This window comes from Pleurodeles waltl, chromosome 6 (genome assembly GCF_031143425.1).
Source record: "Pleurodeles waltl isolate 20211129_DDA chromosome 6, aPleWal1.hap1.20221129, whole genome shotgun sequence".
Lineage (NCBI taxonomy): Eukaryota > Metazoa > Chordata > Amphibia > Caudata > Salamandridae > Pleurodeles > Pleurodeles waltl.
Window position 1 is genome coordinate 1,575,927,138 of NC_090445.1, and position 24,901 is coordinate 1,575,952,038.

Genomic DNA, 24,901 nt, shown 5'->3' on the forward strand with positions numbered 1-24,901 from the left:
TCCCACCACGCACGGCCAAAGGGCTGTGCGCAGCAGCGGTTTGATTAACGTGTAGTCATGAAAATGACTACACGTTAAAAAAACATAGAAGTTCACAAAAAAACAAAGGTTACTGGGACGTTATAGTTAGGAAATAGAATTAAAAAAAACATAGATATTCACTGAAGAAACCAAAGGTTACAGTGACGTTAGAGCTAGGCTCACATTTTAAACATACAAAACCATAGAAATTCAACAGTTAGAGTTATATCAAATAACTTGCTCCCTTGCCATGCACTGCTCATTACCCCACAAATTATGGAACTCATGACATCTTTGATAACATCATTGATAATATCTGTGTAATATTTACAGTAACATTTTTGACAAAAAAACTATGCATGGCGGGGGCGCAAGTTATAGTTGCCTTAACGCAAGTGTTATAGTTACTCAAGATAACGCTAACTATAACTGTTGAATCGTTATGGTTTTGTACGTTTAAAATGTGAGCCTAACTATAACGTCTCTGTAACCTTTGGGTTTTTCAGAAAAAAATAATAATAATATATATATATATATATATATATATATATATACACACGTTATTTCGTAGATATTCTATTCCCTTCCCTCCAAACATGATCTTTTGTTTATTATTCGCAACTGTGGTTACGATGTTGCTGTCCTATCGCCTTCCAGATTTCTCATAATGTGGATTCCAGACGTTGTTTTTGATCGGATTCCAAGTAAAATCTGAGAGGCAAGCTTATTTGCAGCTGTTGACTCTCCACCTGTTCCCTTGTGCTGGTGTCTAAACTGTAAAGTGGTTCCCGGTATGTTTCTATTAGCTTCTGGCAGGGTTTCCAGAAAGTCTTTTCTGACCCACATTGTGATTTCAAGATTGCTGCATTCTATTTTTTCACGCTTTTTTTTTGTTATTATGTTTTTACTTATTTTATTTCTTCGCATACATTTGTTATTTGGCACACAAGGCGAAAGCTGCAGTTTCTGAACTATAAAATGTTAGGTTTGATGAAGAAGTTGTATCCGGTGGGGTTTTCTACTCGCACTATCAACAGCCTAACTGAGGTATGTTGTGTACTCTAGATAGTGCATTTACTAGAGGCAGATATGCCCCTACAATACTAGTTACAGAGCTATCACTGCAAGACAGGGTGTCAGATCAGCCACATGACCTTGGTTGACGGGTCTTCAGGGACATCTTGCAGAATTAACTCTGTGAAAGTCCACTACGAAAACGGTGGCAGAATTTCCGAAAAATGCATGTATAGCGTCCCTACTTTGCTGGATGTGACTCTCCTAAATAACAGTAACATTTATATGTGGGTACTGGGAATACATCCCTACTTTAGGGGTAGATTTCTAGTGCCCATATTTGCTGGATGAGCTCCTGTCAACAGCAATGAATATTGGAGAGGTGTCCAGTGAAATGTGACTCAAACCAAAGTAAACCCACTTGTGAGTGATAAAGGAATGAAACTTTGCAGAACACTAAAAATCTGGCAGATTTTCCACACCGCTCTCATGAAGGTGGTAATTCCACACATTGGCAGATAGCGAGTCTACAAACTAAAGTTTAAGGGCCTCATTACGAGACTGGCGGTCAACATGCAAACCGATAGCCGTCTCTGCCAGGATCTATGATCCTGTAGGGGTGAAGAGGTTTTGGTTGTAACCAGCTAGGGCAGCGCTGAACTCAGCACCACCCTGCTGATTACAACCTTGTTCAGAGCCAGCCTTTTCATGGCGGTTTCCCCACCATGAAAAGGCTGGCAGCGAACAAGTGCAAGAGGCCACAGGGGGCCCACGGAATGGACAGTGTAAGGGTCCCCTTGCTCAGCTCCATTGGAATGCGCACTGTCTGCTTTGGACGTCCCCTTCTCTGTGCTATGAGATAGCACTCGGCTCCTTTAAGGGAGATGAGCGCAATCTTGTAGCACTGTTCCCACTGGTCAGACCGGTGGGAACGCTCTATTTCAAGGTTTTGCTGGTCAGCCAGGTCAGGCTGGTGGATACCTTGCAATAGGGTGGTGTTGACGCCACCGCCATGGAGGTAGTGTCCTCCCCACGAGTTTGGAGGTCCCGCGATGGGACCACCAAACTCGTTATAAGCCCAAAGTCAGTCTAGCCTTTCTCATCCTGACATGGTGGCGGCGGTTGAAGTCGTGGTCAGCCACGGTGGTGCCCATGACAACACCGCGGTGCTGATCACAAGTCCAGCCCCTGCCAGCCTTTCCATGGCTATTTAACCACCATGGAAAGGCTGGCAGAAAGCCAGTGCTGGGGGCCACAGGGGGGTCTCTACACTGCCCATGCCCAAGGCATGGGAAGTGCAGGGACCCCCCTGCCAGCACCCTCAGATGCGCACTGCAGACAGTGCACATTCCGAAGGTGCTGTTGTGCGATGGCATTGGCCTCAGCTCCCGAGGCCAATGCCATAACACTGTTTCCGCCTGGCTGACTAGTGGAAATGTCGTAAAATTATGTTTCTGCCAGTGAGCCCTGTGGAAACATTGTAATAAGACCAGGAGTGAGGCTGCTGGTATGACAGCAGCCTCTTTCCCGCAAGTTTGGTGTTCCGATGGTCGGACTGCCAAACTCATAATGAGGCCCATAGTCAAATACCTCTGGCACCTGCCAGGAGAGAACATGATCAGTTTGTTGTTAGTTTACGAGAGCGGTGAAATATAGCTTTCTATAAGGAGCTAAAACTCCTCTGATGGGTCCCAGCATTAATTCATCCCATACCCGATATTCTAAGTTGCAGTTTCTTCCCTTTCATACCGAGAACTACATCAAGTCTGAATGGAACACCAATTCATTTCTTTCCATACCCTTATTATTGAGTCGCCTGTACTCCTTGTCTCACTGGTTTACCTCTACCAACTCTTGGCTACTGCTTACTTCGAAATTTTGCTTCCAATACTATAATAAACAATAAGAGTACTTATGTGCTTCCAGAGAACTAGGACCACTGTCAATCTGGTCATAGCAGGGTTTTAAGAAATCATTTCACCCAGGTGTGGTATACTACACAATGAGAAAGTCAACAGAAGCGGGAGATGTATTATTGAAGTTCCTTGGTGATGGAGTACACTATAGAAGTGCTTTCTTACCATTTTCTTAATACAGATTCAGAACTGCTGTTCAAGCCTTCGTATTCTTGCATCTGGATGCTGGTAATACCTTGATCCATGGTCTCAGGGACTTCACACTGGCACCCATTAAGGGTTTCCTACACACTACAACATGTCTAAGGCCTGAGCAATTTTACCCACATCACCACCATTCTGATGGAATGCCTTCTTGCTGGTCCCCACCATCTCAAAACCAGCTACTTCATTAAGAAAGTTACCAACACCCCGTTTATCCGGCAAACAAGCTCATCATTTCCTGTGGTTCTCAGCATACCAGCAGTTCAGAGACCATCAGACTGCAGACTAATAAATGTAAACAATGGGAAAAAACAAGACAGTAGGCCTTTCCCATCGATGCAGGCAGGATCTGGAACACCATCCCTATATCCATAAGGACCCCCAAACACTGCTCAATTTTAACAAATAGTCGAAGACTCACCTCTTTAAAGAGCACTACTTCACAGTGAATTAGAATTCCACAAACCAGCTATCTTTTCTATCACTTGTTGACTTTAAACTTGTTTTTAACTATGTACAGTGCTCTGATGCCTTTTGGCTAGGTAAGTGCTATGGAAATACTATATACATACATTTAAAATAAATGTATGTTTCTATGTTTGCACAAACTGAGCTAGATGCCTATTCAACACATGAAAGCTTATAACATGAAGGCTTTATCCGAGATTATTGCTCAATCATTCCAAATCAATAAAGTAGCAGTCTTTCATTGTTTCCCATAATTGAAACTGCATTTTAAGTGTCTTCCTTCAAGGAAATATGTAATATTTATGTATTCCAAGTTTCATGCCTTTCATATGAGTAGGTGTTCTGAGGGAGGTGTCCCTGACAATGTGGGGAAATAGATGTCTCTAATGACAGATGTAATATCTCTAGCACATGCTTGGGCGGGGTAGGGTGCAATTTGTTGTGCCTTGTGGGAGTTTGATTTGGATAGCACTGACTGCAGAGTTCCTGAGAGTCTTTGAAGTAAAGTTGTTCTAGAAGTGTCTAAGGGTTCTTAGAATTTGAGGAGCAGTCAAATGGTTGCAACCCACACAGGGTTCCATCCTTATGCCACCAGTCACTTTCCACGGTACGGTAGGCTGATACCGAAAAATCGAAAGAGAGGACCCTTCACCGGATAATGTATGCCTTCCTGGACTTACCACTGAGCCAAGCCTGTAAACACCACAGTAACTAAATGAAGCATCAAATGACCGAATGCTCTGCCTTCATGCCATGAAAACGTATTCAAGACCTATGGCTCGCCCGCCTGACTTCAACTAGAGATGAAAATATCACTATTAAAGAACCAAGCCAATACAAGTGCTCCCGATGAAGATGTGGAGCACCACATTGAGGCAAGGTTTGCCATTGTCAGTAAAATGTACCTGGAAACCTACTTTTCTAATATCACTGCCCACCTAGCCATTTAAGTTACAGTGGCCTTTAAGTGGTTGAGTTTGGTTGTCACTTGCTCCATACTGAAAAATCACCTAAAACAGTTTATGGGAGAAATATGTGAGGTGTCTTCGTCTATGAAAAGATGGCAGTAGTCCCATATTTTTGACAATTAAGTTAGTATTCAGCCATACATATTTTCTGTTAAATACCCAAATGTAAGACATTAACTCTAACTATAAATATATAAATAAATGAATATTTTTCAATAAAAAAAATGATAATTTCTGTGGCTACACATAACCACTCCAAATCCATATAGTTATTAAAACGTTTATCCTAAGTAAGGTGCTAGGTACTGATAGAGCGAAACCATAGTAATAATTTACCTGCGTTTGGACGCTCTTTAGGCCGATGAATCTTTTGACTAAGTGGGAACTCTCTGTACTCTCATATCGATCAGTCGCATCAAATCAATAATCAATAACGAACATAAGCAACACCTTGAACAACATAACACCTAACAATTAATCCAGAATACATTTCGGCGAACCCTGACCTTTCAGTCAGGAAGAACCACACCGGTTTATTGCAAAGTTAGTGAATTTATTTCCCTATATTAACAAAGCTAGCACAATATAAATGTGTCTCAACACCAAATGATAAACATATATGAACATTAATAGCTGTCCATAACGTCGAAACAAGTGCAATCTGTGAAGCATTTGAATCACAAGGCATTCGATAATGGCAATGCAAATCACTAATACGATAATCTGTAATGAACTAATTGCGCACATTTAGTCAGCATAGCAAGATCTCAAATTGCATCGTGCGACATATGGAATCCTTGTCTAACCTCAAATTAGCATCGGCATGTGGGACTTCATGCAAAAACAATTTAGCAACATTAATTTAGAAAAACTCCTAACTAGGGCTCTTACCAAAATCAGCAGTTGGTTACCTAAAAGGAACACAATGCAATTTTACAATTTCCTTTCATATTTACCAATCACGATCAGCATACAAGGAAGGCTTCGTCTCACAGGTACCGTTCTTCGGTCAGCATGGGTACCGTTTCTTGATCAGCATGGGACGGGGCAAAGGGGCAGGGGTGAACGGGGCAAATGCCTCACGGCGGCAAGGTAAAACTATTACTTGGGATCAAATCAAAGTTACAGTCTCTAGGGCAAGAATCATTTAAAGTCTCTTTCTCTCGATTAGAGGAAGAATCAAAGTCTCTCAAAATGGCGTCGCAGCAAAGTGGGCCATAATAGCTACGAAGTCTGCAAAATGGCGGGTATCGAGCTGGTAATGGCTACTTTCTCCTCGTGCACCTGGGTTTTATAGACAACAGTTCGAATCCAGTAGGGTCTCCATTGGAGGGTTCATAGGTTAGCTTCAAATTGACCAATCAAAAATGACAGTTCTCAAGCTTTTACTTAAGCATACATTATCCTTGGAGATGGGTACGCAAATCGCAACATTGTCTCCCAATTAGCTTACTCTCAGAGCCTCCATTGTCCGCACCTGCAAGTCGACCTTGAATTAAAGAGAAAATATGCCAGGCTGGCACTAACTTTAAGATAAGCATGTGAACAGTTTCTGTGGAAAAGTACAGCTTCAAGCAAGAATACACGTTTAATAGCACAGTGGAAAAATACGAGCATCTAATCCGTGAGACCAGGCAACTAGGCCAAAGCCTCCGCTAAAGTAATGCTAAGCTAAAACATTTCAAACAAGCAAATCGTAGCACACGTTTATGATTATGTCGGATTAGTGCAATTCTAATTCACCACGTTATATAAAGCACGCGTATAAATGATGGCAAACTACTCTGAGGGCACATTTTGTCCCCGTACAATCTTAATTAGTTCGGTTAACGTCACACATGATTATTTCAGTACTACGTTTAAGCGTTAATAAATCAAAACCTTCATTTTCTGCTTCATCAATCCCTCCTCTGATGACTACTTGTCATCACACAAATCCTGCCCACAAATTTTATTCCATTAAAATTCTGTCAGTTCCCTTTTCCTTTTAGTTCCCCTAGTTTGCGCTTTGTATTCTTCTGCCATTCTTTTCATAATTTTCTCTTCCTTTCTTCTTTTAATTCTTTCCATAATCATTATTATTCCCCTTTTTATTCCCCAAATTCCAAATACACAAATTATTATTATTAATATTCCTTCTATTATTTTCAATAATATTCCGTTCCAAATTCCCCGAATCCAATGTCCCACTGAAGCTATCCCTTTTCCAACCTTCTCCCACACTCCTGGTTCTTTCAATTCCTTCAAATCTGCACTTTCTTTTGTTAGATTAGCAAGCATAGTTTTAATCTTCACACTATTATCAGGTATATAGGTGCAACAGTGACGGGCACCAATCATTTTGCAAACGCCTCCATCCTTTGCTAAAAGAATGTCTAAAGCAAGCCTATTTTGAAGAGTCATAGCTCTTTCCGCTGCAAGCTCAGCATCTATCAGGATTATAGCACCTGAAAACTTTGTCAGCATGTTATCCACTATAGTAGACAACTTTCGTATCTTGATGGAATTCAGCACAACTCCCAATGAAGGAATCATGGCTCCAAATATATCACCTACCACAGCAGCTGCGGTCTCTCTTTTCTGGATACTATGAGATCCAGATGTCTTTTGAATCATCGATACGTCATCCAGCTGATAAACCTTTGGGAACACTATACCCAAATAACATCTCCCCCACCATCCCTTTGGAAGACGATAATAAGCATTATGTCCACAAATGTAATACACACCTGGAATGACAGGGTCAAGTCCGTCCATCATGAATGTCCATTTGGCCTTAAAAATAAACGTATGTTTACACTCACTCGCTCCTACAAAAATATTGTCATAATAAGATTCACCTCGATATATACAAAACTTCCCTACATGCCAAGCATCTAAAGCTATTTTCCCTTGTGTTTTTATAGCAGCAAAATCATAATTATCTACTGAAGTCCTCTTATGTAGCTCTTTTTCTAATTTCGCTTTCATTTGAGCCCTTCTATCATCTGTGCGATCTAAAAAGCTTATTTCTACAGCAGAGACTGAGCAAGTAAGATTCTCCCTATGAGCATGAGCCGTTTCAAAAGGTTGCATTGGCTCGAAAAATTCCCCCATAATTTTATAATCCCAATATTTTGCAGTCTGGCTTAGCTGCGCTATTATAGGAACATAAGCAAAGGTAACATCATAATTCGAGTAAAAATACTGTATGTTAGTTTGACCATAAAACCTAGACATTACTATACTACATGTAATCCCATATGTAAGAGGCATGTGGTGATAAGTCACCCCTTCCTTTACTGATGTCGGTATCTGTGTACACACATAACAATCCTTTGCATCCATAGTTTCAACATACTCTGTTAGTAAGCGATAGAAAACGTTATACGAAAGTTCCTTCTTATCATGCAAGAGCCTCTCATCCATTGCCAGTCTTTTCAATGCGGTTAGTTCAGTGACAGTAACAGGAGCAATGGTAGAAGCAGCAATAGTCTCATTCTCACCCTTTCCATGCATTCCAAACACAATTGCCATTATTATTATTACACATGTTACTACCAAGCCTATACACACGTATTTACAATATTTCTCTCTATTGGTTTGCGTCATGATCTGTATATAATCAGAGAGCTAGAAGCACCTATAAATGAAACTATTTAGCAATTCAGTTACAAAGCTGAACAAGCGCAATGTTCACACCGTCTTCTTCAAAAGGCCAGTCACTTATCGGTTAGCAGCATTTGTCTCAATTCGGCAATAACTCAGTCTTTATTAGTTTAGCAAATGTCTCATCCGGTTTAACAATGTCTCAGCTGGTTGTTTCTTTCACGTTATATTGTAGCAATCAATATCATTTACTCTTTCAATCGACAGAGTCTATGAAACTTTTCTTTTCTATTGGTATCTCTTCTTCTTCTTCGTTCTCGATGCTTAGAGATACAAACTCGTCAGTCCAATCATCATTTACTGCATATGCCCATTCAGGACCGGAATACCTCCTGTTTGGTATCCTTTTTCTTTTCAATTTTGCTTCTCTTTTCGACTCTGCTTCGCTGGTACTTTCCTCTTTTGTCAAGTCTTTTTCTTCACTTGACGATTGTTCCACGACAGTTACTTCCTTTCTTTTCTCTTTCACTTTTGGTCTCCCGCCCTCGTTCAAACCTTCTTTACCCTTTTCTTTTATTGGTGAGATACTCAGTCTTCTCTTTGCACCATGTCCATTTGATGGACCTGCGATCTTTTCTGTAGAGGCTTGAACCTTTTCGTTCTGTTCTGCCTTGTCCCCTTCTTCCGGGGAATCGATCACGCTCTCTTTTTCTTTTTCTGTATCGTCTGCTTCTGGGAAAGCCCTCCTCTGATCAGGCTCTCCTGCCTCTTCACCTTTTTCGAGCCCTTCGTCACCTTTACTTTCTTCAGGCTCTTTATCACTTTCAGCTGCTTCAGGCTCCTTGTCACCTTCAGCTACTTCAGGATTTTTGCTACCCTCAGCTGCTTCAGGCTCTTTGTCACCTGCAGCTTCTTCGTCGCTGTCTGAACTTTCTCCTTGGTCTCCCCCAAGTGAGTTGGCGTTTTCGTCGTCGGAGAATATCTCTTTCTCTCCTGCTTCTGCCTGTTCGCTTTCAGTTCGCTTTTGTTCTGTCTCAGCACTCGGCACTGCTTTATCAGGCACTGGTACTTTCAGCGCTTCAACTTCCTCATCTGTGGGACACAACACCTTCTTTGTGTGACTGGCGTGAATCCAGTTGGGAACCCCCGCACACTTCACAGCGGTAGTTGTCGTCAGGATCACTTGAAAAGGGCCTTTCCAACGGGGTTCCAGACACGATTTTCTCACGTGCTTCTTTACCACGACCCAGTCACCTGCTTTCAGTGCGTGTCCTGGACCTTGGATCGGTGGCAAGGTGGTCGCTTCCACCTGGTGAGAGAAAGAGCGAACCACGTCAGCCAGTCCTTTGCAGTAGTCTAACACCATATCATCTGTAATATTCAAAAGCATGTTTGCGGGAACTGCAGGAAGTCTCATAGCCCTGCCCATGAGAATTTCATGCGGAGACAATCCAGTTTTTCTATCAGGAGTGTTTCTCATTGACATTAGCACTAAGGGCAATGCGTCAGGCCATTTCAAATTTGTCGATGCACATATTTTTGCCATTCTCGATTTCAGCGTACCATTCATCTGCTCCACCAGTCCTGAGGCTTCAGGGCGATAGCTACAGTGCAGCTTTTGCTCAATGTTCAGCGCTTCGCAAAGTAACTTTATCACCTCGTTATTGAAGTGACTTCCCCTATCTGATTCTAAAGAGATCGGGAATCCAAAACGTAGTATCAACTCCCTCAACAATAGCTTGGCAACTGTAAGGCTGTCATTTCTACGTGTAGGGTATGCCTCAATCCAGTGACTAAAAATGCACACAATCACCAACACATATTTCAGACCCCCATGCACAGGCATCTCAATGAAGTCCATCTGCATGCGGCTAAAAGGACCGCTTGCCCTACCAATGTGACTCGCGCTCACAACTGTTCCCTTCCCTGGGTTCATCTGCTGGCAAGTGACACATCGATGGCAAACTGCTTCTGCAGCTTGACGAAATCTGGGGTTAAACCAATCAGTTTTGAACAATCTTATCATGGCATCTCTCCCTAGGTGAGCCTGCCCATGATAGAACCGCGCAAGCTGTGATAAGAGACTATTTGGCAAAACATATTTTCCCTCGTGTGAAACCCATAACTCGTCTTGTCTCTTTATACACTGTGATTTAATCCAGGAATCTCTTTCATCCTCCCTGACATTATTCTGTAGTGCTTTTAGTTCCTCTATTGTATCTACAACCTTCAAGGCAAATGCTTCAGCTGGTTCGAGTTCTGGTTCACTTATTGTATTCCAATCATCCCTTAGCAATATACAGTTCAAAGCACAAAATCTTGCGACTTGATCTGCATATGCATTTCCCAGAGACACATAGTCCTGTCCTTTCGTGTGAGCACTGCACTTTACCACTGCAACTTCGGCTGGCACTTGAATGGCATGTAACAATTCCCTTATCCTTTCCCCGTTCTTCACTGGGGATCCTGAAGAAGTCAGGAAACCTCTCTGCGACCATAGTTGTCCAAAGTCATGCACAATCCCAAACCCGTATTGACTATCAGTGTAAATGGTGACTTTCATCAATGCAGACAGTTGACATGCTCTGGTAAGGGCAACAAGTTCTGCTACTTGTGCAGAATAGACTCCTTGAAGCCATCCCGCTTCCAAGACACCTGTTACAGTACATACAGCATATCCTGCTTTCAAAATCCCCATCCCATCTCTTAGACATGAACCATCAACAAAAAGAATTTGGTCATTTACATCAAGCTTGGTGTCCTTGATGTCCGGTCGAGGTTTTGTGCAAAATTCAGTCACCTGAAGGCAGTCATGCTCGACGTCTTCAGCGTTCTCAATTTCAGCATTTTCTCCAGGAAGCAAGGTAGCTGGATTCAACGTAGTGCACCTTTTCAGCTGCACATTCGGTGAGCCCAAAATTATCGTTTCATACCTTGTAAGTCTTGCTCCTGTCATGTGCTGCGTTCGGGAGCGGGTCAAAAGTATCTCAAATGAGTGAGGGACCATGACTGTTACTGGGTGTCCCATCACTATTCCTTCACTCTGAGTGAGGCTGATACCAACTGCTGCTACGGCGCGCAAACACCCTGGGAGTGCTGCTGCGACCGGATCCAAAGTAGCTGAAAAATACGCTACTGGTCTGTTTACGCCACCATGGGCTTGGGTCAAGACAGACAAAGAGCATGCATCACGTTCATGACAAAACAATGTGAAAGGCTTCGTGTAGTCAGGCATACCTAAAGCTGGAGCCCTGCACATGCATTCCTTCAATTCAACAAAAGCGTCCATCTCATCTCCTTTCAGCTCAATTTCATCCAAGGCATCCTTTTGGGTCAATTTCAGTAGGGGCTTCGCTAGAGACGAAAAGTTGGGAATCCACTGGCGACAATATCCCACCATTCCCAAAAACTTCCTCACCTCCTTCCTTGTCTTTGGTGGACTCATTTGGAGTATGCTTGTAATTCTTTCCTTCATTATTCTCCGTGACCCTTTCTCTATTTGGTGACCCAAGTATTTCACTTTCTTCTGACAGAACTGTAATTTGGAAGGGGACACTTTATGTCCATTCCTTCCCAAATGGTTCAACAGAGCAATGGTATCGGCTGTGCAGTCACTTTCTGTCTTTGATGCAACCAGTAAGTCATCAATGTACTGTACTAGGGTTGACTCGAATGGTAATTCTAATGCTTCCAGATCTTTCTTTAGAATCTGATTGAAGATTGACGGTGACTCAGAAAACCCTTGAGGAATTCGACACCAACTGTATACTCTGTCTAGGAATTTAAAGCAAAAGAGGAATTGGCTGTCCTCATGAAGAGGCACAGAAAAGAATGCTTGTGACAAATCGATGACTGAGAACCATTCAGCATCGCAAGGGATCTGAAACATTATCACAGCTGGATTCGGTACAACAGGGCAGCATTTGACTATGATGTCATTTATTTTCCTCAAGTCTTGCACAAGTCGGACCTTTCCACTTGGCTTTATTAGTCCCATTATTGGTGAATTACATGGACTGCTTAACACTTCTTTCAGTACTCCCTGCTTTACAAATTCGTCAATGAGTTGGGCAACTTTCATGAGAGTATCTTGTGGCATGTGGTATTGTGGGGTCTGGGGAAAGATCGCATTGGGCTTTACCATCACTTTTACTGGTTCTACTCCTTTCATCAATCCCACCTCTTTCCCTGTCATGTCCCACACTTCCTTTCCGACTGTTTCTCGTAATTCGGCTGGAATATCGTCTTCAGTTATCATCGGGAAGAGACAAATCAGAGGATACTCTTCATCTACAGTTTCCATCTCATCCCCCTCTACACTGTCCTCTTCTTCCCCATCACTGCTCGTCTGGATTGTTATTCCTTTGTTCGAACACATGATCGAACAACCCAATTTGCACAATAGGTCCCTTCCTAACAGTGCTATCGGGCTTGAGTCACACACCACAAACTGATGTACCCCTTGATAGTTACCGATGCTGACTGGTACCGGATCCGTTATTGGGTTCGTCAAATGTCTGTTTGCTACTCCCACCACTTGAACTGTCCTCCCTGAGAGTGGCAAATTTGGAACTTCACTGCTCTTAACAGTTGAACGTGTGGCTCCCGTGTCAACCAAGAATGAGACACGATGGCCCATTACTCTTCCCTCTACGTACGGACCCCTTTGATCAACTTCCAAGGATGCCGCAAGCACACAGTCTCCTTCTTCTCCTGAACTTTCACTCTCCCATACGTTGTTTATTCCACTCTCACTGTGTAATGGGAACTGTTGTACGGTGCCATTTGTACTCCTTACCTGACCCGTTACCTGCGGAGGAACCATCACTTGCTGCTGACTCATTGGTGCCAATGGTATTTGCATTTGCTGATTAGGTACCATAGGTAACTGCTGTTGCATCAGCTGCATTTGCGTCATCTGCATACGAGGCATCTGCATCTGCTGCGGCTGCATAGGTTGTAATCCCTGCAATTGATTTACAGTCTGAAAATTTGGGTTTGGACCTCTCATTTTCGGCCCTCTCATTGGCTGAAATGCATTGACATCATTGTTTTGCTGACCAACACCTACACCTGCACCTGCACCTTCCTGCACCACCATCGGGCACTCGCGTTTCCAATGACCGACAATTCCGCACACGTGACACGGCATCACCTTCTTCATTGCCTGCACACCTGTCACAACAGTGTTTAAATCCGGACCATTATTCACAAAACCTCCTCTGCCTCTGCCTCTGGCCTGTGGTTGAAACGCCATGTTTCCCTGCAACTGCAACTGCTGTTGCGGTACCTGCTGTTGGAACCCTTGCATTCCTTGCAAACCTTGCAGACCTTGCAAACCTGTTTGAGCTGCCTTAAGCTGCATCATCATCACCTTCTCTTTCAGCTTTTTCTGTTTCACTTCAATTTCGTCGCTACAGTATTTCGCATAAGTCAAGACCTCATCAATCGGTTTAGACTGCCAACAAATCAAATGCGACTTTATCATTTGGCTTATTTCTGGCCTCAGCCCTTCCACAAATCTGAACACAAAATGGAGCATGTCCTTCGCCTCTATTGTTTCCGTGCCACTGTAGTTCTTGAACGCCTTCAACAACCTCTCATAGTAACTATGAATCGATTCTTTAGTCTCTTGGGCAGTTCGATCAATCTTCTGCCAATCCACATTTTTCGCGGGTACCTTCGTTTTCAAATGCTCAATCACCTTATAGTACAAGCTCATCACCAAAGGTGACGGTGCACCTGTCTCCCTGTCCCTCTCTGGTTCACTTGTCGGCCAACCTACAGCTCTTTTGCAATCCTCCCACAAATCTGCCGGAACCACAATCTCAAACAGAGTGTTCAGGTCTTCCCAGAGACATTTTGCAAGCTTTACAAACCTATCAGTCTGCTGATACCATTCAATCGGCTTCTCTCTTAGTTTGGGAAAATCATCCGTAAAGGACTGAATGTCGCTTCTGTGCCATGGTACATGTACTAATTTTCCCCCTGCTGTCTCCCTCATTGGTAACATTGTTACTGTATCACTACTCTGCGGTCTTTTCTCATTGTGCTCTGTAGCACTGTCCCTCCTCTTGTCCTTCCTCTTTACCCACCTGCTTTCCCATTTGTCTAAGCACCTCCACACTTGTGCACTCTGCAACAATTCTCTAAGGTGTGTCTTCATGCCTGCTGACCTCATGTGTTCGAAATCTGTGGTCCCAAAATCTAACCTGTAGCTCCTGCTCAAGTGTTTCGTCTTGTCTATGTCAACCCCATTTCTGTCAGCTGCTTCCTGCAAGCTCTTATGTATCTTGTTCACTTCCTTCGTAATCCTGGGACATAGATACCTCAGTTCTTCTTCCGTGTAGGACTCTAACCTGTTCACACCCATAGTCCCTTCCACCAATTCTTGTGCTTCCATGTTCAACCTGACCCTATTCATATAGTCTTCTCCTTTCCCACTAGCTGAATTTTGTGTGGAATTCAGACTGTTGAACCACTGTGTCAGCTGTTGCGCATTCACCCCCATCAGGGTAGCGTTCACATCGACTGCCATTGATGGCTGCGGCAGCTTTTCAGTGTTCGATGTGAGAGGTATTATCAGTGGGGGGCTCGACCTCACCAGTGTTGACTGAGCACATATGGGACTAAACTCCATCAAGGACCCAGACCCAGTTGGCTGAGCCGGTATCGGAGTTATCCCTGGAGTGTTTTCTATGCACCTTCTTTCTGTCCCATTCTGCAGCATTGATCCCTGACTGCTCAGACCCGAATTAGGCTGACTATACAGAGGTACCGCTGGACCTACAGTAATGGGTAAGGATATCGCGTCTGGGTTCTGTCCATTCCCCATGTTCTGAGGCATGTTCATTCCCACACCATGGGTCATCATTGCCGGCATGCCCATTTGGCTCCCCGTCATTTGAGCACGTGCGTTTCCTCCCTGCATCTGCTTTTGAGGCATCAAAAACTGAGTTGATTCAGCTTGTGCCATTGTTGGGTTGTAACCATTCTGTACGCCCCTTACGGTTGGATCTAGGATCATCCCTCCACTATTTTCACCACTGTAGTACCCTGGCATCTGCGGCTGATAATTTTCTGCTGGTTTCAACACGGGCACATCTGGATATATTCTCCTAACCTGCGGTATCTGCGGGGTGAACAATAAACTCGGGTCCTTAGATCCCGATGACGTTCCTGGACTCTGTGTTTCATTGCTCTGTACCGGTGCTGGAGGGGCAGAACTGGTACTTGGACCTTGTCCATTCTCTGCATAAGGCGGTGGACGGTCGTTCAGCAATTGCATTATCAACTCCTCATCCTCTAACTCCTCTTCTCTTCTCAACTTTTCCTCGTCCTCTCTATCCTTGGAACACTTTCTGTCTGTCTTACAGGTGGCTTTCTTACCTGTCTCTTCTCCTTCCTTAGTAATTGCGGGGAACAATTTTATCCCCTGCAATACATCTGACCTCCACACTTTCTGTGCATTATCCCACCTAGCATCCGCTAGTGTCTTTTCTACCTTCCTCATTCTGGTCTCGAACTTCTTTTGCTGTTGCTGTCTGGCCATTAGTTCCCAAATTGCTAGAGCCTCAAACTGTGCTGGCCTTGGAGGCACCTTCATGTCGTACATCGTGAATCTCAAATTCTCTAAAATCCTTATATTGAATGTCCCGTGTATCGGGAACGCTACGCTCCCATGTTTCTCTGTCAACTTGTGCCATTGCTTTAGCCAAAGACACGGAGCTACCCCCTTTTCTTCCAATACAATGTAAGCTGGTGTACCCTCAGGCGGCGTCTCCTCTCCTACGCTCGCTTTAATGTAAGACTCCCCCTTCATTGCGCTCCTAAATGCTTTAAGGAATTTCATTTTCTCGTCTTTTATTTAACCAAGTTTATAACCAATATTTGACTTCAATTCCACAAACTTTAATCAATAGATGACTTTTATTCCACAAAAATTTGTAATCGATAGGTGACTTTAATTCCCGGAATACTCTTCACCTGCCTTTCCCCTTCCAATCGAGTCCCACCGACTGCGTCCAATCCGTGCGCGACCCTTCTCTGCAACCAACCTATCCCAGCGCGGCTCTTAGTGACGTCACACTCACACACTGCGGCTGACAAAGCCTCGCGGCTAGTCTTCCTTCACTCACCTCTTTTCGTAACAACTTCTTGCATATATTGCGAGCTACCAAAACAGATTTGTCGGTTTACTACAGGAAGGGTAACACAGTCGCTTCAGGACCTTAGGGACCTTTCACTAGCCTCGGGACTTTTCACTAGCCTCTGGCCGCTATTCCGTCTTTCTCAGTCCCCACATTCGCAAGCAAATCTGACCCGCAGACCTACTCTCAACTTGTCAATGATCTGTTCTAGTGCACTTAGAATCTTGTCAAAGCCCGAAGTCGAAGTTTCTTTCACTCCCTAACACACGTACCAACTTGTTGACCACGCCCGATCAACCTACTAAACCGCCCAGACCACAACATGGATCAACATACTCCGGAGTCTCTTGACCTCGCAGGGCCCGTCTCAACAACAACAACCACGTGGACCTTTTTATGCACAAAGCGCCACACGCACATGAAGTTCGACGACTTCCCTACTCTCACACTCGGAGCCGCACCTCCGTTATTTCTATGAAGTTCGACGACTTCTCTACTTCTACACTTGGAGTCGCACCTCCGCTATCCTTAAAAGAAAACCCTCGCAACCTTTCCACACACCCTGCGGCAATAAGCTGTGCAAGCGCAAAACCCTAACATCACTCATACCATCACTAGTACCGCCAACGCTGATTCCACACCTCCGTTCTCTCCATTCGCAAGCTCCGAGATCCCGGGAAAGTCGCGGTGGACCTAGCCCATCATCATCTTGTCAATCCGTTTTGTCCAAGAAAAATCTAATTCAACTTTTCAAATGGGGTCTCAAAATGCGTAACCGTTAGTTCGACACCATGTACTTCAATAGTACAGGGTCCCAAAAGACGGAACCGTCCTCTGCTACCATCTACTGATAGAGCGAAACCATAGTAATAATTTACCTGCGTTTGGACGCTCTTTAGGCCGATTAATCTTTTGACTAAGTGGGAACTCTCTGTACTCTCATATCGATCAGTCGCATCAAATCAATAATCAATAACGAACATAAGCAACACCTTGAACAACATAACACCTAACAATTAATCCAGAATACATTTCGGCGAACCCTGACCTTTCAGTCAGGAAGAACCACACCGGTTTATTACAAAGTTAGTGAATTTATTTCCCTATATTAACAAAGCTAGCACAATATAAATGTGTCTCAACACCAAATGATAAACATATATGAACATTAATAGCTGTCCATAACGTCGAAACAAGTGCAATCTGTGAAGCATTTGAATCACAAGGCATTCGATAATGGCAATGCAAATCACTAATACGATAATCTGTAATGAACTAATTGCGTACATTTAGTCAGCATAACAAGATCTCAAATTGCATCGTGCGACATATGGAATCCTTGTCTAACCTCAAATTAGCATCGGCATGTGGGACTTAATGCAAAAACAATTTAGCAACATTAATTTAGAAAAACTCCTAACTAGGGCTCTTACCAAAATCAGCAGTTGGTTACCTAAAAGGAACACAATACAATTTTACAATTTCCTTTCATATTTACCAATCACGATCAGCATACAAGGAAGTCTTCGTCTCACAGGTACCGTTCTTCGGTCAGCATGGGTACCGTTTCTTGATCAGCATGGGACGGGGCAAAGGGGCAGGGGTGAACGGGGCAAATGCCTCACGGCGGCAAGGTAAAACTATTACTTCATGCAATGGGATCAAATCAAAGTTACAGTCTCTAGGGCAAGAATCATTTAAAGTCTCTTTCTCTCGATTAGAGGAAGAATCAAAGTCTCTCAAAATGGCGTCGCAGCAAAGTGGGCCATAATAGCTACGAAGTCTGCAAAATGGCGGGTATCGAGCTGGTAATGGCTACTTTCTCCTCGTGCACCTGGGTTTTATAGACAACAGTTCGAATCCAGTAGGGTCTCCATTGGAGGGTTCATAGGTTAGCTTCAAATTGACCAATCAAAAACGACAGTTCTCAACCTTTTACTTAAGCATACATTATCCTTGGAGATGGGTACGCAAATCGCAACATTGTCTCCCAATTAGCTTACTCTCAGAGCCTCCATTGTCCGCACCTGCAAGTCGACCTTGAATTAAAGAGAAAATATGCCAGGCTGGCACTAACTTTAAGATAAGCATGTGAACAGTTTCTGTGGAAAAGTACAGCTTCAAGCAAGAATACACGTTTAATAGCACAGTGGAAAAATACGAGCATCTAATCCGTGAGACCAGGCAACTAGGCCAAAGCCTCCGCTAAAGTAATGCTAAGCTAAAACATTTCAAACAAGCAAATCGTAGCACACGTTTATGATTATGTCGGATTAGTGCAATTCTAATTCACCACGTTATATAAAGCACGCGTATAAATGATGGCAAACTACTCTGAGGGCACATTTTGTCCCCGTACAATCTTAATTAGTTCGGTTAACGTCACACATGATTATTTCAGTACTACGTTTAAGCGTTAATAAATCAAAACCTTCATTTTCTGCTTCATCAGTACCAGGTGTGTCTCACTACTCTAAGCGTGCATGCCCATCTTTAGATTAAGAAGAACAGAGTCATGTCAGAATATCTAAATGAAATATATAACCTTGCAATAAAGATCAATAAAACACTTTACATTGGCATTTGGCTATCCCAAACATTTGAAATGGCTGCTACCTTTGTGGACCAACATTTGACTATCCTCCTCCAGAAAAATATAAATATGAAAAAAACAATCCACATGTGCTTTACACACAGTCTGAGGTGGAACTGGCAGAGCCACGCACAGTGTAATAATTAAAAATAATTTTCTTAGAGTATATAATATATTTGATAATTTTCAAATATGCCATTTAACCTTAAAGTCCACGAGCCTGTTTTTACAGTGGATGTCCTATATTCAGCCTTAATTGGCTTAACAATTAGTTAAATGGATCCCAAAACTGAAGCTTCATCCAGGATTTTGTTACATTTGGGTAGCATCCCCCAGGATAGCCTGATGAAACCGTGGACCTAGGCGGTATGCCTACACGCTGAATATTAGTGCATCCACTGGAATTTCTAAAGGGATCCCCACCCTAGAATGGAGGATTGTGGATGACCGTGCCTCATCTTTCCAGCAAGTGCCGCCCGAGGCAGTTGTAGGGGAAAAAGATCAGACGTGTGTCTGCCAAGGGTGCTGGTAAAATCAAACTTACCTCTGGCATTTTTGCAGAAAACAAAGCAATACAGTGTGATGAGTGGAAGAGAAATCATACGGCATGACACATGATAACTACTCCGAGCCTTAAAATGCAAGACACTTGGAGTAAATAAACTTCTCCCAAAAATATGTGTCACAATAAACCTGAAAAGTCCAAGGTTAGGCAAAATATGTGTATCTTTCGGAATGCTGCATGTTAAAAGTTCTGTTCTGAACAGTCCCACCCAGTTGGAATTCATTCTAAACTTCCTCCAGATTTCATGTTGATTACTGGTTGTGCTTTAAAATGGCTGTCTAACCTGTGTCTTGTGGGCTGGGTGAATCCTTACATTAATTGATTCTTTTGCAGTTTACTTTATTTTAAAGATGAAGACGATGCTCAAGCTTCCATCTTCTGGTGAGAGAGAACACAGCAATTTCACCTCTGGTTTATTAGTCATAGACAATTTGATGGACAAGAATTATTTACAAAATAATCTGACCATGCCAGACATAATGGTAGATTCATGGCTCTTATTAGTATCTGTCCAGATATACTATGCTCCTGGTGCACTTTCCATCTGTTACGCTCCTGTCTTTGTACTCAGCAACATCAGCACCATCATGGAAGTCGCTATGGGCCCTTCAGATATTGGAGATTGTCTGCCTGCTTTCTTCCATGTAGAGTTTCTGCACATAGTCAAAGCTGCATCAGACTTAGAGCCTCATTATGAGTTTGGCGGTCCATTGACCGCCATGGCAGCGGTCCGACAGCTGTCAGACCGCTGTATTATGAGTCATTGGGGCCTATGGAGCAAAGACCACTGTGGTTCTACCAGCACCACCAGGCAGCACAGGCTGCCACGTCATGAGGCACCACAAACAGGTCAGCAAAGACAATGTTTCCACTGGACACATTCTAAGGTTGCACACCGCCAGTGTGACTCTTCCTGTACAACCATCACATCCCGGCAGGCGGAAACAAGAACTATAAAGCGAGACACTCACCTGTCCAGTGCCACCATGGAGCACAACACAAATGTCCTGTCGCTGCTGCTGATCCTCGAAGGAGACCAAGAGCCATGCTGTTGTGGGGGGAACTGACTGTAAGTACACACACCTACCTGTCTGATCAATCGTTACTAAATATTGCTGCGCCGTTGTCCACATGGGATGGGGCTCATGCTACAGCACCAAGTACACATCTCATTGTGTACACAGTAAGAAACAGACACAAAGATGAACACATTCACAGTCACAATACGCCCCCTTTGGGCAGGTCACTCATGCTGCACCACAACACTACACAAAATCACGTCTGGCCATCTCAGGCACAGGGACAGTGAAGGGTACACAGCATTCTCTCACACAGCACCAACAACACACCAACATCACGTATAGAAAAACAACTCACACACTCACATTGCACATATGCCATGGACTCTCGCCACATTCAACACGCATATGTATGAAAGTGGCATGGAATATAAACAACACTCCCATGAAACAGCCCTGTAAATGGACACACACATCACACACATTACATCACAACTGGTGGACAATAGCATGCCCAATCTACAGAGAGACAAACAGACAAATATCACTATGCAAACAGTACCTGCAGAATTGGGATGGGGCCATCAGTACCACTCAGGGATGGAGGTTGCACAGGGGCACATATCACTTTACACATGTCCATAAAAAACATTTGACAGGCACATGAAATGGCCCTACAACTATCTCAGGGACAAACAAAACTAGACCCAAATGACATCCCTATCTGCACAACGTGGAAGTGCAAGTCAAGAAAACACATACAACTTCATCTGCATGGGACACACATTTACAGGAACTGGCTGCAAGGCACACACAGCTAAATGAACACATGCACAGTCAAATGCAAACAAGCTAGCACAACCGAACAAACTCCATGTCTGCACAAACGAAAATCAAGCTGATAGACATTAGATGATTGCATGATCCATATGCAGGGGGACTATTCTAACACTACACCTTCTCACAATGGACAACACAAGATGAAATTCCTACCATAATAAATGGTACACAATGCCATGACACCACCATTGCATGAACACTCACAACCCACATATCCATACACTCAACATATACCCTTGTCTTTGGGGACAACAGCACTGCCCACAAATTCACATACTGAAAACAACCGCAAAAAGAACAGCAAGCAGGTTGGAGCACACAACAGTAGGCACGAAACACCTGTCACTCAGGAACAACATAAGAGTAGAAAAGGAATTGCAGGACAAATGTGTACCTAATAAAACAACAACTGATTGGGTTTATCATACCTTATGGAAGTAGCATAAAGGCCATTGGCCAGTCCATTTGTGGTCTACAATAGCACAGTACTGTGCCCAAACTTGACTCCCAACTGCCATGTAACCTCCACAGGAAGGGGTGTCAAGTGGGCAGGCAGGCACTTCAGGGATCATCCTGGGGGGAGTCAGATGTTGGAGGGGTGGGCTTCCTCTTGGATATGAGTGGTATAGATGCTTGCAGGGGGAACAGGGGAGGCCTGTGGAGGTGGAAGGGAGGGCTGGGGGCCTCTTGGGCTTGAGACAGGAGATGGAAGGAACAGGGAAAAACTTAAGGTCAAACATAAAACATTTCTTAGGGCCATGGGACAGTCAGCAGAAGGGGGTCAGGATTTGGCAGTCGAGGGAGTAGTTGCTGTGTAGGTGTGGATGTTGTGGGTGTGTGCTTCTGGTAAAGATGCGTGTGTTTGGTGGGTGTCTGTTGGGTGAGTGAGTGTGATTGTGTGTCTTGGGGGACTGTGAGGTGGAAGTGCTGGGAGTGGAGTGGTGGATGTGTGTGTGGTTGTTGTGGTGGTGACTGCAGGTATGCTGGATGTGGTGGATGTCTGTGTGTTTGTTGTGGTGTCTGTGGGTATGGTGCTTGTGGTGGATGTCTGGTGGTCTCCTGGGGTGGTGTCTGTGGGTATGATGGGTGTGGTCGGTGGGTCACTGACTATTGGTGTGGTGCCTGTGGGTATGCTGGATGTATGGGTGTAATGCTGGTGGTTGTGGGGGTGTCTGGGGAAGTTGTTCTGTTGTTGTGTCTGTGGGTGACTATTGTATGTGTGGGTGCCAGTGTCTTTTGTGGTGCTTGTGTTTGTGTGCGCTGATTTTTAGTGTTGATGTGGATGCCTGCAAATGTGTGTGTGTGTGTTTCTGTGTGTGCTTTGGCTAGGTAGGGGAAGGGGGATTTGGATTGGGAAGAGGGAGGTGGAGGGGGTTCAGAAGGTGGGGGGTGACTGGCTGCCATTAGTGTGAAGGCCACAGCCTGAAAAGATCCCTGTAGGCGAGACATTGCACCATGAATGCCTTCCAGGAATGCATTGGTCTGTTGTGGCTGACTTGCCAATCCCTGGATGGCATTCACAATGCCTGTCTGACCCACAGAGATGGTCAACAGCCTCCTCACTGAGGGAAGCAGGGGTAAAGGGCTGGGGCAGAGATGCCGGCAGCAAAGGAGACTTCCGCCCTCTTGGGTGAGCTGGCAAGGCCAACTTGGTGGGGAGCAACAGGGAGAGCGGTGATAGAACAGGGGGTGGACAAGGATGATACAGAGGGATGCCCAATGGGTCCGCCACCACTAGGGAGTGTCCACAGGAGGAGTAATCCAATTATGATGATGTTGCAGTCTCCCTAGTGGCACTACCCTCGTCCTCCGGACCACTGGGTCCGTCTTTGTCTCTGGTATCTTGACCAGAGGTCCCGTGACCAGATGCTTCCGCACGCAGCTGTGCCCCGTCTCATTCACTTGCCAGTACTGATGCTGCAAATACATAGAGAAATAGGGTCATCACATGTCTATGATCACAGTTGAACAACAGCTCTGATTAGCATACATTACTGTGATGTCAAGTAGGCCCCAGTAACAAACTCCACTTAACTGGCCAACACATGTGCCATACCATATGCATGCATGACTTATGAACTGTCAACAGTTGACCACAGGAGAACCAGGATCTCACACAACTACAATAGCATGTCTGAAGTTGTTAAGTCAGAACAACCAATCAACCATTAGGAGACACCATCACCCCCAACGCCTTGCCCCATGGAGCAGACCTCAGTCACCTTTTGGCATTCAATAGTAGGCCAAGGCAAAATGCATTCCCACAGATCCCACACAAGGTCATGCAAACATCTATTTGTCACATACATGATGACCTAACAATAAAAAAATATGGAACAAAATCATGCCATGTTGATGACCTTATGGAAATACCCATGTTACATTGGAAACATATCAACAATGCACACTTCACCAAGTGATATTTATCAAATAGTGTCACACATGTGACGTGGAAATTGACACTGAAGACATCATGTGTAAATTGACAGGGAGAATTGCCTCCAAAATACACAACACAATTAATTAGCAAGCCCCATGGTAAATCCCACTAATGTCTGGCATCCCTTACAATGACATACTCTGAGTGCATCAGTAGAAGCCATTAGTCCTTTGCATGGTTTAGAGGCACAGAGATTTGCAAGTACTTGTGGAAGGCCCTCAACATGTTGCTAAATGGGAAGCTACATCACTGTCCCCATTTTGGTCATACAAACCCAGAAGTCTGCCTATGGATGAATGCCTGCAGCCAAATACATGTGATTTCAACATAACTTCAAGTCACTCCATGAAGAATGCCAACAGTCAGTGCACACACCTTACCCATTACACATGTACAGTGCATTTTTCCATATGATGCCACATCGAGGGCATAGATATTCACATTGCGACTCTATGTTCTAAGCCTACATGTCATGTCACCTCATTGCTACTGCAGTCGTACATGCCAAATTACATTCTATGACAGGTGAGGGTATGTGACAGCCAATAATAAATGGTGACACACTTCTGTATGTGACACAACATGACACAACATGAAATGCATCCCCACTGTAAATGTAATGTTCCAGAAACAGCTTGCCAAGCGCCTATATGTAAGGGAATACAGGCATCATCCCAACAACATAGGTAGACCATGCATGAAGCTGCAACTTACAACTGTTTTCTAAAGAGAAAGAGCCACATGCTGACATGTCAGCACAAGGAATGTTGGCAACGGTGATGGCACATAAATCATGTCAATGGACATTCTTTCACTTACCAAGGGAAAGTAGTGATCTATAGCTGCATCCAAAGCACAATGGAAGCCCTGCCACATCTATGTTGGACATCTTCACAGCACAGACTGCAGTGAGGCACCTGCACCCATCAGATGCTGAAAACAACTAGCTTCTGGGTGGCAGATTCCTATATACACACTTACCCAGACACATGGCTGAGGGCAGTGATCCATCGCTTCCTTACCTTTCGCCTGTAACACTGAGGAGTAGTGGTCTGTTGCATAGAAATTGCACCCACAACAAAAACAAACAATACTTGATTGATCAATGTCAACAA